The 20,624-nt window shown below is 33.6% G+C and overlaps 1 pseudogene across 1 annotated transcript; it reads left to right on the top strand.

Moving 5' to 3' along the window:
* The first annotated feature begins 8,024 nt into the window (after positions 1-8,024).
* LOC143620932 (putative ADP-ribosylation factor GTPase-activating protein AGD11) lies at positions 8,025-12,392 on the top strand (annotated as a pseudogene). Its single transcript, XR_013151420.1, has 8 exons — positions 8,025-8,067; positions 9,009-9,093; positions 9,180-9,255; positions 9,400-9,563; positions 9,737-9,956; positions 11,357-11,473; positions 11,571-11,666; positions 12,114-12,392. The product of XR_013151420.1 is annotated as a putative ADP-ribosylation factor GTPase-activating protein AGD11 (transcript).
* The last annotated feature ends 8,232 nt before the right edge of the window (positions 12,393-20,624 follow it).

Raw genomic sequence — 20,624 nt, 5'->3', positions numbered from 1 at the left:
GAGGCACATTGAAGATAACCTAAGATCACTCTTCAAAGGAAAGCTTTTAAGGGATGCTCTTTGGAAGCTGGCTAGATGTACATCACCTACACAATATGAGAGAGAGATGAACAACCTAAAAAACTTGAACAAAAGGTGTCATCTTTGGGTATCTAAGATCCCACCAGAAACATGGTCAAGGTCACACTTCTCTGGTAAGTTTTTAATTTTGTATCCTTTATTCTCTCATAACTTTCAAGTTTTGTCCTTTATCTGTTGTGTTTTGTTATAATAGATAGAGCAATGTCTGATGTGTTGACCAACAACATGTGTGAATGTTTCAATTCAAAGCTGGTAGATGGAAGGGACAAGCCTATTATCACATTGCTGGAATACATCAGAGAATATGTGATGAGGAAGATTGTTACTGTGTTGAAGGTAATTGATAGGTCATCAGGGTTACTAACACCATATGCTACACAAATTATGGAGTCAGTGAAGAAGGAAGCAAGCAGGTGAGTTGTATGTGAATATTTACTTATCTTGTAAATGATGTGAATGGTTTACATATTTGGATGATAGGTACTCTGTGCATTGGAATGGTGAGGATCATTATCAGGTAACAGGTCCATATGGTGATCAGTGTGTAGTGAACATGAGCACAAGTACATGTGCATGTAGGAGATGGGAGATAACTGGGATACCTTGTAGACATGTGGTGGCATGTATTTGGGTGAAGGGTGCACATGACAGATCTGTTGGCAGGCCAGAAACATTTGTCAAACCAATTTACACAATGGATAGGTGGAAGGCAGTGTATAGCTACAAGGTGTATCCCATCAATGGTATGAGTATGTGGCCCACATCACAAGTCCCAATCCAGATCACAGCTCCTAAATTAAAAAAGCAAACTGGAAGGCCAAAGAAATCAAGGAAAAAGTCAGCAGTGGAAAGGGAAGATGGTGGTTCAAGGAAAAAGTCAAAGGTTGATGCAAAGGGCAAGGGAAAGGCTGTGGAGGGTGAAGGCCAGAAAGTGAAGGCAGTGAGAAAGACAAAGCCAAAAGGATCAAACACTTGTGGGATATGTGGTCAAAAGGGTCACAACAAGAGATCATGCATGAAAAATTTTGCAGATTAATGTGCCTACTGTTTGACTGTTTTTGTAGTTTTTATGACTTTATGGTATGGATATTTTTATGACTGTTTTTGCAGATTAAGTTGTTAGACTTTTTTTGAAGTTTTTCATGGTATGGATGTATTAAGTTGTTGTCTGGATTTATTTTAAGTTTTTCAAACACTTGTATGGATGTATTAAGTTGTTCATGTTTTTGAAGTTTTTCATGGTATGGTAATGGTTGTGCATAACTGCAGATGGATGGATCAGATGTTACTTATTTTAAGGGTTTGGACATATTTGCCCTTGGATCAGATTTTACATAATTTAATGGTTTAGCAAATGGATGTTTGTGCAGATGACTCATTCATCTTTTTGTGCATATGGATCTGCAGATGGATGGATCAGATGTTACTTATTTTAAGGGTTTGGACAAATTTGCCCTTGGATCAGATTTTACTTAATTTAATGGTTTGGCAGATGGATGTTTGTGCAGATGACTCAGTCATCTTTTTGTGCATATGGATCTGCAGATGGATGGATCAGATGTTACTTATTTTAAGGGTTTGGACATATTTGCCCTTGGATCAGATTTTACATAATTTAATGGTTTGGCAGTTTTTACTTATTTGCCCTTGGATCAGATCAGATCATGATGTGCAGATTCTGCACATCATGATGTGCAGATCATCTCTTGGTTTATGGATGTTGTAGATGGATGTGTAGATAGTGCACAATGTGCAGATCATCTCTTGGTTTATGGATGTTGTAGATGGATAGATTAGATCAGATCATGATGTGCAGATCATCTCTTGGTTTATGGATGTTGTAGATGGATGTGTAGATAGTGCACAATGTGCAGATTGTGCATGATGTGCAGATTCTGCATAATGTGTAGATTGTGCATAATGTGTAGATAGTGCAGATTGTGCATCATGTGTAGATAGTGCACAATGTGCAGATTGTGTATACAATCCATCCAAAAGTCCAAAATAAACTAACCAAAGATCCAAATTAAATCCAAAATAAACTGATGATACATTGCTTAAAAGGGATCCAAAATTACATCCAAAATAAAGTCAAAATACATAATACTTAAACTGCATAAAGTCCTAAATTAACTAATAAAGTTAAAATACAAATAGTCAACAGCTTCAAATTCAGTCAACTAGTTACATTTTCATTGCAATTACAATTGCAATGAAAATGATCCAACTAATGACCAATCTGTTCTTCATCTTCCTTGCTTGTTCTTTATAACTCTCTAAACTTTGTTCAACCATGTTTTTCGATTTCAATAAGCCCGGGATAATCTCCAATGCCCGTTCACAGATTGGTGGGTCACGCCATCCAAGAAAGGGGCAATCCGATGTCTGGAAAAGAGGAGAAACATGAAGTATAAACAATTGACTGGAACTTAAATCGAATTACACACTTACCATGTCCGGACAAGAGAAAAACCGACGACCTGGATTTCTATCAGTCCATGAAGTTCGAACAACTGCTACCTTGCCACAAATACAGTAAGCCATCATCAATTGAGCCCTGGTATTTGAATTTCGCATCGAGCTCTAATTGATTGAAGCCCTAATTGAGTCGCGTCGGATACGAGGGTTTAGGGTTTAACTGTCGGGTTTTTAATCGCCGGGGAATTGAATCGATTGAAGGTGGGGTTGGGTTAAAAAGAGGGGGAAGAGTGATACAGGGCTTAGTTGCAGAGATATATGAAAGGACAAAAGTACCCTCACATGCGCCTCACGTGATGGGATTTAACTGACTTTTTCTAACCCAGTTAGCGTAAAGGACAAAACTTGTAGGAAAAAAAAGTTTAAAGTACACCGCCTGCAAGGAAACTTAGAAAAGGACACGAACCGTAATTCGTCTTATTTTAAAGGACAAAATTTGTAATTCTGTCTATATTTTATTATGAAGCTTGACGAGAGGGTTCAAAGTCGACATATCATTGAAGCTAGTTGATGTTCTTAATGAACTATAGTAAAATGGGATTAATGATATCATTCCAAACCTAATGTGTATATGTTAGCTAAGAAATACTAGTGTAATTACTAATTATTTGTGTTGAAAAAGTTAATCTACCTTACAAATTGATACACAAATAAGCCTTCAGTACAATAAATCCACATACGCGTCACTAGAGCATCAATGACATAGCATCCTCTATAATGGCTAATTTGAATATTCCAACTCAAGAATATACCAAACACAAATTTAAAGTGGCACAAATTACTTCAGTTAACTCTTGCAATATTCACCTTTCAGTTGTTTTAGCAAATAATAAGCCTAATAATTCGACCTCCTTTCTTTAAAAAAAAAAATGCGTCCCCTAACCGGTTTTTATATAAACCCGGGTTTTTAATACCCGAATCCAACCCTACCCATAGGGTACGTATAGGGTATGACTTTCAATGTTGAAACCCGTACCTGATCTAAACCCGATAATACCCGAAACCCGGTTCTAGGTATACCCGAACCCAGTTTAAGTTATACCGAAACCTGGTTCTAGTTATACCCAAAACCCGAGTTTTTTTGCATACCCGAATATTAGTGTTTGTGCACATGTTGTTGTGTGGCTGTCCACATATCTATAGTCGTTCTCCAACGGATCTTTTTTGGAGCACATATATGACATAAATACTTGTTTAGAGCAACACCTATTGGTATACCAAACAACAACTGAAAACACATAAAATACATTTTTTTATATAATTGTTTAGTTGTTTATATATGTTTGAATGAATTTTGAAGTTTGTATGAAAAAAATATGGAGTTAGGATGAAAAAAAAATGAAGCAGGCCCGTTGACAGAAGAAAGCTGTAGAAAAAGGGTCTTTTTCATACCTAGAAATAGGGTATTCAAAACCCATAAAACTGGTTTTTTCAATACTCATAAATAAAGTATTCAAATACCCGGGCATTGAAGACCTGTTTCAATACTCGACCCGAACCCGGTACATATGGTATGGTTTTTCAAGCCAATACCTGGACCCGAACCCGACCCGAATATTGTTAATACCCGATTGTTAATACCCAATCATCCTTGAACCCAGATCCATACCCAAACTCAAGTTTTTCTAATATCTGATTTGTGCACCTCTATGAAGGTTTAATTCATTTAACTAGCACACATATTTGCACAGCCCAATATGATTGTTTAAACCTTTAGCCCAAACAATCAATATCGGCCCAACTTAAATGATATCTCAATCTGTCCAAACTGCATTTGTTCTAAGCTCAACTAAATTCATTTGTAATAAATAACTAGTAGTCTAGTACCATTTACCCATCCTTACAAATGGTACCTATATTCCTATAAGGTAAACACACAAGAACAACAACACAAACTTGCTAAATCAATCAATAATATGCATGAAGGATCCAAGACATAAATCTCTAATTTCAACCATTAAAATTTTAGGAAATGCGGTCTTGGTTGAAGTTCTTACCATAAACAAGTTATACCACACCCAAGCTATTGATTCAGGGCTTTAAAATATTCTTGCACGCCGAAACATTCACAGAAGATGGAGAGTAGGAATTCAATCATAGAACCATGAACTTGTGAAGAACACTTGAAAACCACCAAAATTGATCATCTGAACAACACTTGTATATACACATGTATTTATTTACGATGTGTTACATAGACACTCACATATTACCATCTTTTCATATCTCTTGTGGAGTAGCTTGGACACATCCATAGATTTTTATCTTTGGAGAATCTATATATCTTATGTTAAATAAGTAATCTATTTCCTATTTGTTGGTGTAATCTGTTTACGAGTATTCCAAAATATAAGAACAAGCAACTCTTGCTATTGGTTCGGGCTCGGCTTAGGATTGTTGCATCATATCCAACTAATCTTCCTTATCTAAATTTGAACTCGTATGCGTAGTTAATAAAAATTATTCATAAAGTTGAACTCCAGTACGCATCTAGGTTAAGGACACAAAGACAATACCAGTTCAAAACTTACTTAGGATAATGATCCATGAAGTCTTTTTGTAGTGGGCTACGCCCAATATTCATTCCCAAATAATTATATAATTGAATTTGGTAACTCTTTTGAAGTTCATTCAATAAAATGACCAATCGTTCACAATAGTCTTAGACTGTCTTTAAATTTGTCCCCCTAAATCTAATCGACTACGGACGTTTAGAATAAGCTCTTATTCATATATATACACACGTACTAAAATTGATCATAGTTATCATTAACTAGTAATAACTTAAGCATAATTTCAAATCAAGCAAATGCTAGTAAACCATTCAGGAACATCCAAATACTAATTTGATTCATGTCTAACTATCCAAATCAATGCATGTACCTCTAAGAGTCTAAGGTATTGATTTGGTTTGCGGGTGTGTCAAAATAAGATATACATTTTGCTCTTATTGGAAATCTTCCAGTCATGATTAAAGTTATATATATCTGGATACCTTACAGATATATACTTATAGTGGTTCCAACTTAACACTTCTTGTTGTTTCATTGTACCATATCTTCTTATGTGATTACTTTACAAGATCATTCTTTCAAGTAATCTCATTTGAATGATAATTTCCCTGTAGATCTTTGAGTCTCTACTGAATTATCTACATGTAATTTCTGTTGGAAATAATCACTCACAACCGAAAGGGCATTTTAGTCATTTATGTTTATTTGTATTTTAGTTTAGTTATGTTAATTGTAAAGAAGTACAAGGGTCATTCTGTCATTAGATCATAGTTGTTTATTTGGTCTGTAATACTCTGTATATATATACGATGTCTGTATCGCATAAAAGTATTTGTTTGATCAATTCGTTGATATAATCGATATTGTTTATCAATCCTGTCAAGAATTTCCCACTTAGATTTTGATTGTTCCTAGAATTTTGTCATCATAGTTCTCTTATGATAATTCTTGACTTAGGAGTGCTTCCTCATTATCAAAATTGATTGATCCACTAATCATCCATATCTCATTTAGGTAATGTCTTGTTTTATAAGTGCTTATCAAGCTTGGTTTAAAGCATAATATTGTTCCACATAACTTTGATGACCTCATTAATAAGGTTTAAGACAACGTATACTATCTGATGTACGCCTTTGTTCTTCAGCTAAATCTTATGAAACACAACACCTTTTCATACTTTAGTCATCAAACAGTAGTTTGATGATTATGCTAATGAGCAATATTATATTAGTAGTTATTTCTAGAAACCCTCGTTTCAGGAGCAGTCTCTGAATAACTTTTAATCTTTCAAGATCATGTCATGCGCCAACAAACTACTTCATAATCTTACCTTGATATCAGTCTCATATATTTCTTTATGTCTGGACAGTTTGTCATATTCGTTTGTTTGGAATAACTCACTGGTTTCTCTACAACTAAACAATACGTTGCTGCATACTTTCACCGAAGCATACTAATATGTCACTACATATTTATTTCGTAAGACCATTTAGCTCCCGCTAGCCATTGCAAATGTACGCAATCATAATCTTTTCGAATTTTGATCTCATCAAAACAAGATCTTCATTTAAGATGCTTAATTTCCTTTAGTCTGGTTAGACTACTACATACTTTTTTGGAACTATGAAATCCTACATTGATGCTTGTACTCAGTTATCTGACTGATATGAGTTTGACAATATCCAAGCGGGTCTTGTGATGCTCAATACTTGATCTTGACCAAGTTCGTTTAACAAACTTATGTAGTATGTATTTTGGCTATCCATGTTTTCTTTCGAATAAAACAAAATTAGTTAATTGTGAGTTTCGTAATAGAGCCATGTTCAATTAAGTCCTCACTTAATTATCATGGACCTACATCTTGATACCCACGAATCACCATCTTTTCCGATCTCTTGTGATGTTGCATTGACGAATCCATAGATTTTGTCCTTGCATTCCGTTTTAATATTTGAAAAATCTATATCTCCTATTAGATAAGTAACCTATGTGTTTACGTGCTATATTTCCGAGTATTCCGAAATGTAAGAACCAGCAACTCCTCAACTCCTGCTATATATTGGTTCAAACTCGGGCTAGGATTGTTGCTTCATATTCAACTAATCTTCCTTATCTAATTCTAGATATCGGATGATGTCAATCCTTACCAAATTATGTGAAATCCCTTTTACACATAGTTGTCTTATCAAGACATCTTTAATCCTTTGGACAACATTATGATCCACCCATAGTATTTAACCCATTTTGTTTGAACCTAAAAATGAGTTAATGTGGTCATATGTTGTTGTGGTGACAATCCTTTAAAACAACAAATGGCCAATCTCGAATCGTGTTAGATAAGATCCATTAAGTTACAAGTCGATTGCGATGAAAACAATTTTAATCATTAGTCGAGAATTGAAACCATAACAATGTACCATCATTTGTTTATTATAAGTTTAGATTCTATAAGGGTGTATTTGTAATAGAGACTAATCTTGAAGGCAATTATGTAATCTCCCAAGGATGAAATTAACCACCACGAGATCATCCATGCAATTGCATGCATTAATATTATCAACAACCAAAAAACCCAACAATAATTAATTAGGTTTTGTTAATCCAGATTTGTTCATATTTTCCGACACTTGTTTCACAACTAGCAAATATCTTTTCAAAATCTTGGATATATATTTAATTACAAAAACTCTAGATTTGTAGATCATCGTTTTCCCTCTCGAAATTTCATTTTTATTTTCATGAAACAAAACCTGTCACGTTGTTGATAAATATATGTTGCTGATATGCTGTTATTCGGAACGGTAAAATAAATAAACATGGAATTTGATTTTGATTTTCCTAAGGGTTGTGTGATTCATATTAATTCAATATCCATATAAAATGCAGGTGAAAATGTTTATCATAAACCGAATGTTTACGCACATGTTTATGTATTTCGATTGATGAGGAAGAATGTCTACGAGGAATGAAAGGGCGGACGCTGACGATTCAACAGGTAATGATGATCGAGCTAGTTGTATTATTTCTTCTGTGTTGCAATTTATAGCGTGTGTAATTTCATATTAGGGTTACGAATTTTGGCTAAGATCAAGTGACTTTTAGGGTTATGAAAAGTTGGTAAAGTTATTCATGGTTATCTTTATTTTATGGCTTGGCTAAAGAAACACCACTGACACACTATTCATACACCATTGTCATGTCGTACGAAATGGTCATAGGGGTCATATAAGGTGGTGTTTACCAAACCATACAACCCACATTACCGACACAGAAATAACTTATCTGACCACTGAGAAACTCATCGTGTGACCTTTTTTCATTCCATTTGCTTTTGATTCATTTGGTCCCTTGCCCCCGAAACTATTGTGTTCCTGAAAAGATTCCAGCAGGTCATGCACGGTAACTCATCGATGGCGAAGAACTATAGCTTTGTTTTCAATAGGATCGGTTTTGTCATTCGAAAGGGGGTTGTGGTGCAACTTGTTGCCCGTTTACCTGTCTCTTTATTGTAATTGGATCCTTTTATTGTAACGCACTAACTTACATATCTTTGTTAGACCCTTTTTGTCTATCATATGATGCGACATGCATGATGGTGTATAGATTCATGCATATCTAGATTTCTTTACTTCTAAATTTCATCTCATTCAGTTTCCCTTCCAAGTATATATGAAAACTGTATACAACTAGATGTCTTTATAAAAAGCTAGAACTAACATATATACCAATGTGTTTTAAGTATGTTATGCATAATCTATTTTTAATGCATTCAATTCCATATCGGGCATGAATAGATTTTGTGGGTAGACCCGTTAACGAATCATGATTATACGTTTCCTTTGTAAATTGCATATCTTCTAGTATAGAACAAACTCTACTTATTGGAAATAATCAAACACGTGGGTTCGGTTGCAATGTGATATTATTTCTCATCAGGTGCAAAACTGAGGCTGGCAAATTTTTTATCCGAATCTGGTAACGAGTTATGTGCAGATTGTGGATCACCAAATCCAAAATGGGTGTAAGTTCATTCATATTTTCTAATTATGCATAACCTATTATTTTCTCTTATTAATTAAATAAATTTTGCCTTGTGGGCGTGACTAGATCTGCAAATCTTGGAGCATTTGTATGCATCAAGTGTTCTGGAGTGCATAGAAGCCTTGGAGTGCATATATCAAAGGTACTTGCCTCATTTACAATATTTTATGCTAATGTATTTATTTTATTTTTTGATAAAACATAACCCGAATTGGTCATTGATAAATTACTGGATCAAAATGTCTATCTCTATTTTTATCAACCAATTCTCAACATATTGTTGCAGATATTATCAGTGAATCTGGACGAGTGAACCGAAGAAGATGTCGATACTGTGATAAAACTCGGTGGAAACAGTGAAGTAAATTTGAAATATGAAGACAGCGTTCCAAACAACTGTAGAAAACCACAACCCGATTCCTCCATAGACGAGCGTACTGATTTTATCAGGTAATCCCAAAAGTACAAGTGTTATAGGTGGCAAATGAGCGTGTCGGGTAACGGGTCAAAGTTGCCACTTGTGAACATAGTTATGCCCAATTAATATTCTTAATTGTCATAATAAAAATATAAAACTTGCATTCCTTTTATATATTTTTCTGAACTATATTAATAATATTCAGGAGAAAGTATGAAATGCAACAGTTTTTAAACACGGAGGAACAGTTATCTTGTCCGTTTAATCCAGCAGCGTTTCACTGCAGTTCAACGGGATTAACTTCTGTAGTGGATAAAAAATATATAAATAGTAGTATGCGTGTGCATAATATTGGTCAAGCGCTTCTCAGCAACAGAAAAAGAAAAGATGTTGAACAGAAGCCTGCAAAGAAAAGTAACTCAACGGTAATTACTTCTATAATTTAACTTTGGAGGTGGAATAATGGGCAGGTTGGGTGATGGGTAGCCTGTAAACGAACTAAACGTTCAGCGAACCGTTCGGTGAGAAGGTCGTATATTTGATAAACGAACAAACATGAACACTTTTTTGTTCATTTAGTTAAACAAATGAACATGAATGCATGTCTTGTTCGTTCATTTATGTTCGTGAACTTTCGTTTACGCTCTATTATTTAAATTCATTTAGTTCGTTTGTTAATAGTTGATACATTCATTTAATTATTTTGGCTAATTACAATTTGGTCTAGTTTTAATAACTTTTTAGACCCTACACATTGCTGTACGCGTTTAATTTTAATTGGTTTTAGCTCAGTAATGTTTGTTATCTATCTCCAGTTATGTTTGTTCATTTACGTTCATGAACCATTTGTTGATACTATTAGCGTACACACATAAACAAACACGAACACACTCGTTTCCTTAAGGAATGAACATGAACACGTGCGGTTAATGCTAAGCAAACAAACATGGACACGCTCAGTTCGCGTTCGTTCAGTTCATTTACAGGCCTAGTAACATGTCAAACTATGTTTGGGTCAAAAGGGCCATTTTTTGTACAGTTCAAAGTGGGTCAGGTTGACATGAAATATTTTTATCTGCGAAATTCTGAATTATGATAAATATTTAGTGTGTGAAATGTGACTGCAAGAGTTATATTATTGCATTGCTTCAATAATAGTTTGATTTGTTGGTTTGATTAATATTGAGTGTGTGAAATATGATCTGCAAAATTTAACTTATGATAAATATTTATAGGCCTCTAAATGAACTCAAAGCTCGGTGAACGGGTTGTAAATTGTTTGGCAATAAGTTTGTTTTTGTTCGTTTATTAAACGAAAGAACATGAAGTTTTTTTTGTTCATTTGCTTAAACAAAAGAACATGAACACATGTCTCGTTCATTCATTTATGTTTGTGAACGTTCGTTAATATTCGTTCATTAATGTTCATTAGTTCGTTGTTTGCGTTCGCTCATTTACTTTCATTTATGTTCTTTGTTTGAATGTGTACGTTTAAGTTCGTCCATTTAAATATTCAGGTAAATGTTTTAGACCCACTACAATTTAGTCTAGTTTACTAATTTTCTAGGCCTGGCAGATTGATGTTCACGTTTAATTTTACTTGTTGTTCACTTGGTTATGTTTGTTCATCTGTCTATGTATAGTTATTTTCGTTTATACTATTAGCATGCGAAAATAAAGCAAACACAGACACACTCATTTTCTTAACGAACGACCGAACACGAACAATTCTTTTAAATGTTCGTGTTCAATCGTTTGTTTTGGTTAAAGTTAAATGCACGAACATGTTTAAATTATTTCAAGAAACTTAATATTGAACTTATAGGCAGGTATGGTGGAATTTGTTGGTTTGATAAAAGTCAAAGTGGTCAGAGGCACTGACCTTGCCATTAGAGATGTGAGGAGTAGTGATCCTTATGTTATGCTCTCATTGGGAAACCAAGTAAGCCAAAATTTCAATATAAACCTTGTATTTGTCTTTGATGCATAATTAATTGCTGTTGGTGCGAAAATGAGAAGATCGTTTCATTTGACTGCAGTCGGTAAAGACCCGAGTAATAAAGAACAACCTTAATCCTGTCTGGAATGAGAGGTTAATGTTGTCAATCCCCGAAGATGTCCCGCCTTTAATACTGGTAAGTCAAAAGTATGTTTATGAAAGTTTCTTGGAAATATTAATGTTATACAACAATAATAAAGAGAGCATGAAGGATTATATATTTATTAGATGGCAAAACTTAAAAAATGTTGTATTGGTCATTTTTAAAGTTTAACAGAAAAGTTAACCTCCATCCACTTCAGCGACCATTTATATTGCGTCTGTGCATAGCTTGGAATCAACTATGTACTTTCTCATACTTGAGGAACAAAAGTGAAATTTGGACATACTACAAGGACCACTCGTGTAATTCTTTCTTATAAATAATAATGATCTAGTTGTTTTGAGTAAAGTGTGTTTAGGAAGTGTAAACCCTTGATTATGCATGCCTTGTTAGATTTGTTTCCATTTTAGGTAAGTTTTTAGAGAAGCTACATTTGTCATTGTAATAGTATGTGTACATGGCACTTTTACCCTTTTGCAGAGCGTTTTCGACAAGGACAAGTTCACAGAGGATGATTTTATGGGTGGGGCCGAGATTGATATCAGACAGTTGGTTTCTGCTGCTAAAGCTTTCGAGAATGGTAACGCCAACGAGTTATCAAAACAACTTGAAAAGGTGACGGAAGAAAAGGACAAGTATACCCTCGGTATGATCACGGTGGGGGATGGGAAGGCAAAGCAAGACATTGCTCTACGACTGCAAAATGTTGAAAGTGGTGAACTAGAAATAGAGATTGAGTGTGTGCCTCTATCCCAATAGCAAGTTGATAGATATGACCGGAAACTTAACTCTATGGATTATGATTATCACGAGTTGTTTATGTATTTTTTGTTACTAAAAGGCGATTAGGATGATTAATGTTCTTGTGTATGATGTACATTTTGTGTATGGTGTGAAGTGAATACAACTGCCTCTTTAATATATATAAAAGGAAGCAATCTTTCTTAGTTCTATATTAAAAAGGGTTAAAATACCAATTTTCTCCCTTGTTAGTGAAGCCTACGACAAGTTTGTTGGTCGTTTAAAAAAAGATCGTGCCACCTTACATTTTTAATGAACTTAAATACGTGTCTATGAGGTTTACATATATACATGACTGCTTTTTATAACTGCATTGTTTGGGGATGGTAGATTTGCCGGGAATGGTGGCCAAACCTTTTCGTATGTTGTCAATGGCTTTTAAAATTTTGCATTACGCTAGATGGTGTTTTTTTTTGTCAATGTGCGATGAAAAGGTGATACGCGAAAGTATATGCATACGACGTGAATTTAAATAGGAGTTTCATGTAATTAAGTACATGTGAGTTAAATTTAATACACAATTATTGACTTAGTGTGTACATATAATCATGTGCACGTATAACATTGATTTTTTCATGACGTTACTTTAGGTCATCACATAAAAAAGATATATGGTGTAGTTTAGCTAGAATGAATTATACGAAGACTAATTATCAGCTTGGTTTTCCTAACTTCATAAAAAAACACATTTACGGTTATGGTAATTCCTTTTTATATATTACTAGTTTGAGTCCCGTGTATTACACGGGTAATTGATGAAAATCTGATTAATCAATAAAGGTAAAATACAAATTATAAAACATGTAAACCAAGGATAAGACATCCATGTGGTCTACGATGAAGCAGATTGAGTTCACTTATCAAAAAACCATTTGCTTTTACCTATAATAATAAACAAAGAACAAGAATTTATTAGCTACTTAGCTCTACTAATATTAATATGTTACATAAATGCAGGCCACATGGGTGGCTTAAGTTAAAATACAATTCAGTTGGGAACTTTGTAGATGTAATCTTCCCGCAACATACCCTGCAAAACCAAGCATAATAGTTTAGATATCAAGAACATAAAAAGATCATCACCAACTTAGAATGTAGGTGAATAGACTATTTTGAGCATTATATATTACAACGGTATTTAACAATCATGAAAAATACACAAATAAGTAATTAGTCATCCCTCTTTGTTATTGGTTATCTCTTGTACTGTGTGCTATTGCTAGAGGACCTTTAAACCCCGTATTAGCAAATCTTCTTTTGCCAATGAAGGTAAAAGTAAACCATCACAAGCCTATTTATATACTTCCTTTGTTCATATTATAATTGAGAAGTAACCAACAGGACTGTAAATGAACTGATTCGAACTGGACGATACATTCTTTGTGTTCGTGCGTTAAGCTTTTGTCGGACAAATAGACTATCATGTTACTAAACAAAATTCGGTATCAGTGTTCGACCATTAAGGAATTGAACTAAGCCTGCTCATGTTCCTACATGCCTGTTACTTTTAATTTAAACTTAGTATAAATTCACCAACAACAGAACAACAGAGAGCATTTTTTTATAAATTTACTAACATTAGAACTAAATTTCCACGAAATTAATAATAATTCCAACAGGTAATGAAACAATTAATAAACCGAATAATTTTAGTAAAGTTATATTTTATGATATATAATATTTAGAAAATCAAACCCAATAAGATAGTGAATCTGGTAATTTAGTTGGTTTAGCGATATTTTAAATTTTATATATATTTTAAATTTTGAAAATATTTTGATCAAAAGTGTCTTGAGTGAATTTGGAACTAATAAATTGTGATTAAATTTAAAATATAGAAACAATTCAAATTTATAGGAAAAATAAATTGACCAGATTATATTCATAACCCGTAATTGTAATTTTTTAATTATAATTATAGAATATATTCCATAAAAAAACTCTAACTTAATTAAGTTATTGATTTATAATTATAGATTTTTTTAAATTTGAATAGAGCTAAATAATTATTGAGACTTCTTCTTCAAATATTAAATTGCAGATTATATAGCATTTAGTTGACCAGATTATATAGCAAAAATATGCCAACAAATTTAATTGAGACTATAGGAGTACCTCTCAATTTTAATCACAATATGCATATGGTCAACTGTAGTCTTAATTAATGATTTAAAAAACTATACAAAAATGTATCAAATGTCAACCCAAGTACCCAACATTCAAATTAAAAACACACTCTAATGATGATTATGAATTACTAACCTGGAATTATCTCCAGCCCCACATTTGGTAATCTCCAAATTTTGGTCTTCTGTAAATTCATAACACGATAATGATTTGAAAAAGTAGAAAACAACTCTATTAATTAATTCAAACATTAATACAATATTTACCTTCATCCCCTGGAATGTCAGAGGTCCACAAAGCGAGCCATTTATCAGATGGGTCACATTTGTAATGAATTATCTTATTATTTGATAAATTGGCTGTCCTATCAAACATCTTCACGGGTTCAGAATCACCTGTATGAATTAATTATGACCAACCAAGTTTAGAAGCTACAAGCCTTAAACCTATTAATTTACATAAGACAAAAAGAATAAAACATCAAGTAACCTTACTATAGAGAAAACAAAGGCAGCGTACCTTCAATGGACCAATTATATACTGAGGTCTGGGTTACCATGCCCAACATCTTGGGTGAGATCCATTTCCAAAAGACAACCTGAAGAAAAAATAGTAGTATAGTCGCATAAAAGTCAATGTTAACAAAAAGATGTAGAAAAGTCACAAAGTATTAAACAATTTCATAAATAAACGTGTTACCTGCTCAGGCATCTGATGAGACTTCAATTTAGCTTTCATCTCGATGTTATATATTTGTAGGTGACCTTGAGTTGTCCCAGGAAATTGAGCTTCAAGAAATTAAAGTGTTGATTAGCTATATGTTTAAACTAACATTATTGTTTATGTAAGGACCTTAATAATAATAATAATAATAATCAACAACGATTAACCTATCACCGTTATCACAACAAATCAGCTAATTAATACACAAATCTCAAATTGAACATATTAAACCTAAACCTTTAATCAATCTAATATCAAAATTCGATCAAAACATACAAAAAGATGTAATCGACATGATTTGTGAAATTAAAGACAATTGAATATGAAATAAAGTGAATTAGATGAAGAAAAGAGTTAATAATAATATTATTATTACCAGGTGAAGATGAGAGAAAGAGATTTCGGGTTTTTGAGGCTGCCGGCTGGTGTGAATGTATTTATATAGTATATATATAGCAGATTTGTGTGTCGTATATGTATATATATATAGTAGATATAGTGGAGAGGGGCGATAGTGGTGGTGGTGGCGGCCATGTGGAGGGGCTCTTTCGTTGCCGGCACTCGTGGTGGTGGAGGCCGAGGGGCGATATTAATGATGGAGTTGGGAGAATTTTGGGATTTATGGTTTGATTGGAATAAAAGATGGTAGGTTTGAATAACAATAAACTGGGTGGGTAATGACCCATGTAGGGTCCATGTTTTAGAAAATGGGTAAAAAAGTATAAGAGCGTGACAAGTGGTATATAGTAGTAGTTATTTATTAGAGTAGTAAGATACTAGCTAGCTTTTTTCCCCATATTACGGGGATGAATTACAATATTTGTTTTTAATATTTATATATATGTTTTTGGATTTTTGTTTTATTTATTGTAAGAAAATTAATAATATACTTAGGATTTGATGATGAAAGGGTTTTTAATAACTGGGTTTAAAGGCTATCTGGGTTTGGTGAGACCCATGACCCGTTTTTTTACTATAAATTGTTCTTAATTATAAATAAATATCTTTTTTTAAAAAAAAATGGATATTAATGTTTAGTTTATCCCTATTTTATAAGATTTTCATATCAAGTATTTGGTGAGATTAATTTTTATTTTAATGAAATGTTATAACCCATTTAAGGACTTTCTAGGTTTGGTGAGACCCATACCCGTAAATTCGAGTAAAATGCATAAGAATCCTTCATGTTGTTTAACATTATTCATTTCCAATATTTATATATATTTTTAAATTTTAATTTTATTTATGGTAAAAAAGTTAATAATATACTTGATGTTTGATGATGAAAGGGTTTCATAAATAAATGAGATGTTATAAACCGGTTTAAAAGCTATATGGGTTGTGTGATACCCATGACCCGTTTATTTTTTATTTTTACTATAAAATTGTTTCTTAATAATAAATAATATATTTTTTTTTAGATGAGATATTATTTTTTGGTATATTCTTATTTTATAGGATATTCACATCAGATATTTGGTGAGATTAATTTTTAATTTGATGAGATGTTATAACCCGTTTAAGGTTATTTGGGTTTGGTGAGACCCATACCTGTGAATTCGGGTCAAATGCATGAGAAGTCTACATTTACTAATAAAACAATCTGATAGCTTGAGAGGATTTATGGAACTTTCGTTTATATATATTAAGATTGGGAAAATGTCACAGATTAAAAATCTTTCAAAAGTGTTCCGGTTACTCATACAATTTTTGCCCAATACGGGCATCTAAATCGTCAAATTGAGCCTCATCGGATTTTTTGTGCTTCAATAAGGCAATTGAAGAGAGGATGGGAGGGTTGGGACGGATTTGCAATATATACGTAGTTATATTTTAAAAATTAAACTAAAATTTAAAAATAAAAAAATAGAACTCATGTCAACACTCCACATCAACATAAAAAAATTGTTAAAAACTATAATTTAAATAAAATATGAAAGTTGAGTGATTTAATTAAAACGTTTTTTTTAACTTGAATGATTTAATTTAAACACTTTTAAAACTTGGTTATTATTCTATAAAGATATCTTGTGTTAAAATGTATATTTTTTGTAGGGTAAAGTTAAAATACAAATTGAGACAAAAATAAGAAGTGTGAAAATGATTTGTGGTCACACAAAAAAAACCTCTAAAAAAATAATAAAAAAATCATGTAACAACCCCAAAACTGGGACTAGAGTTTTTTTAAAAGAGAAAACTTATTATTAGATATCGAGTGAGATGTTAGTCAAATAGTGGAAGCGATCGTACTTCGATGGGCTTGGCCCAAAAAGTTGAAATAATAACTAATGGGATCGACCAGTGATTACATAGAACCTGATAGAGATAAGGATAAGCTTGATATATTACCATAATTTAAAACATGGGCTCGGCCAGAATTAAGCAAACAAAACCGAGGCTCGTTAACCCAAACGATCCTGAACCCGGTAACTTCAAAATTATACAAACCATTCAATAATATCCAGTTTAACCGGGTATCCAAAATATATAATCCAAACATCAAACAATTCTTATTACCACCCGGTCACCGAACCAAACGGAGCGAGAACCGACTAACGAGATATGTGACACCCGAACCGGTATGGGGTTAAAACCGATTTCACCCAAGCCGACCCAAACCGCGAGTTTCAGGACCGGTTCCCCTTAAGATCTACTAAACCGGTTTGAGAAAAACCGGTTTTTTAACCGAACCGACGTGACCGGGCCGATCTATCTTGCTTCTAAACCGGTTTGAGTCAAACCGATTTTGACCAGCCGTTGACCAAACCGTGTTGATTTATAAACCGGTTAAGTTTGGGTTTAAAGCAAATTTTGTACACCTCTAATTGATGCATGTGAATATGGGCTAAGAAAGACAACTCAAAGCCTCAAACAAATTATGTGGCCTACATGCAAACAAACTCATTAGATAAAATTTTATAACTATGAAGTGGTAAAATAGGAAAAACAAAAATGCTTAATTTAAGTTAAAAGAAATAGAAATGTAAAATAGAAATAAATAATTAGGTAATAGTTGTGGCCTAAGTTAAAAGAAATAGAAATGCATGAAGATGAAGATGAAGATGACGATTAGTTTTTGTTTATTTTAATGTAATATTTATTTAATAAAAAATTGTTATTGTTATTCTTATTTGTTTATCTTTTGTAAGGCCCCGTTACTGGTGCCTCACATTTAGACGTTGGATTTACTCATCAACATAATTCTAATAATCAGAGTTAATAAAAACATTCGCGGAATATAAAAATTTCCAGTAAAACATACATATTTATCCATAACTTATCTTAAAATAAACATCTTGTCTTTCAAAATATCATAATATTAAACATAAACGTCTCGAGTCTTCCGATGCCAGCCTCTTATTCAATGCCACATGTTCCCCTCAAGCGAGCTGCCTCATCCTACTCACCTGCGTGCATACTAAAAGTCAGCTCCGCTGAGTGAGTTCTAGTTAATCATACATTATACAATACATTCATATTACATACTTTCATTCATAGTTTCATACTTTCATTCATACCTACTTACATTCATATCTTACGTTATAAAGAGCATTACGCCCTACTTCCTCGAGTATTATTAGGGCCCGGTTCCCTCTTTCCTCGGGTATTATTAGGGCCCGGTTCCCTCATTCCTCGAGTATTATTAGGGCCCGGTTCCCTCTTTCCTCGAATATTAGTAGGGTTCGGTTCCCTAGTTCTCGAATATTAGTAGGGTTCAATTCCCTCTTCGTTACCATACAACCATACCTTTCCTCGAATATTATTATTGTTCGGTTCCCTCTTCATTACCATACAACCATACATTAACCTTCTTTTATTAACTTTATAACATTCATACATATAAGCATATATATCATACTTACATTATACATAGCATTACAACCTGACAGTACGTGCAATATCCGAAGATCGTTCACGTACCGAAAAGCAATCATTCATACATTTCACATCATCACATAAGGCATACACTTATCACTTAGGATAAGTGTATTAACAAACACATCGAGTATGCACACAGCCCCGAAAACATAACACAGAAATGGGGCTAGAAACTCACCTGGATCCTGTTGCGTTCGCCGTTAATCGTTATCCCCTTCTTTAATTGTGCATGGCTAACTGTTATATATTTATATATACATGTTGATTAACCGAATAATTGATTAAGTTGGTATTTTACTTAACCTAAGCATTTTCTAAATCGGGCTTGTTTAGTTTAGATGGGTTATGAGCTTAAATTTTGCGGACTTAGTTAGGTCAGGCCCAACTGTCCATTAAAGCACTTAGGCCCAATTAGGGTCAGGCCCAACAGAATTGGGTCAGCCGAGAACCCTTGGTAGAGAACCCATGAGGTTTGACCGAGAACCCGTGTGTTGACCGAGAACCTATGTTCTTGACCGAGAACCTTCCTGGCCGAGAACACCCCCCCCGGCCGAGAACTTATATTGAACGGGTTCTCGCGTTGACCAAGAACCCATGTTTGATGCATTCAGCTCGTATTTTTTCTATATTTACATCCGTTCTAGGCTCTATTAACGGTTAACGGTCCAAAATTGCTCTTTTAGCTACCTTACTCCACCATTTCTAACCATTTAACACCCATTAACCCCCACGGCTCAAGGTATAGCTCGTTATTGTCATAAAGCTTGAACCTTTAATCTTAAAAACGTTCTTTAAGCTAGATCTAGGGTTTTCCTTCATGAACCGTATCTAACCATGAGTTCTTTACGTCCATTTTAATCATCAAGTTTGAAACTTTATGATTTATCAAGACCCGATCTATTCTATGTTTAAGTTTCAAGGCTAACCGTTCACAAAAACATAAACTTTAAGATCAAGAACATACCTTTATGTGTTCTTAGGTTACGGTTTAGCTTGTTGTTCAATGATGATCTTGTTTCTAGCTTGAGTAATCACTATCTATCGATAATCAGCTTGGTTTAGGCCTTGGATCTCGTTTTCTCCCTTGCGGCCGAAATGGGTTATTTGTATGTGTGTTATGGTGTATATAGAGAATAAGATGGATAAGATGGATGAAAATGGAAAGATTTAGGGTTTATGGGGGTATTTATACTCCCTTAAGCCCATGGACCTAAGGCCCATCTTTCCTTTTTAGTCCATGATTAATCCATCTAATTAGCCTACTTATCTTTCCTTCTTTATTATTATTTTATTTCTAACCCAAGTAAACTTTTCCATTATAAGAAATAATGTATAAAATATTATTATTTGAAATTTTGGGATGTTACAAGTCTTTGCTCCTTAAAGAGGGTTCGTCCCGAAACCTAACTATTACATGAACAGATTAGGGTAAAATTTGCGCATCTCTTCCTCGACTTCCCA

This window comes from Bidens hawaiensis, unplaced genomic scaffold (assembly GCF_021521415.1).
Source record: "Bidens hawaiensis isolate Kalapana, Puna unplaced genomic scaffold, B.hawaiensis_p1.1 tig00000326_1, whole genome shotgun sequence".
Lineage (NCBI taxonomy): Eukaryota > Viridiplantae > Streptophyta > Magnoliopsida > Asterales > Asteraceae > Bidens > Bidens hawaiensis.
This window is presented reverse-complemented; position numbering and strand designations above follow the sequence as displayed.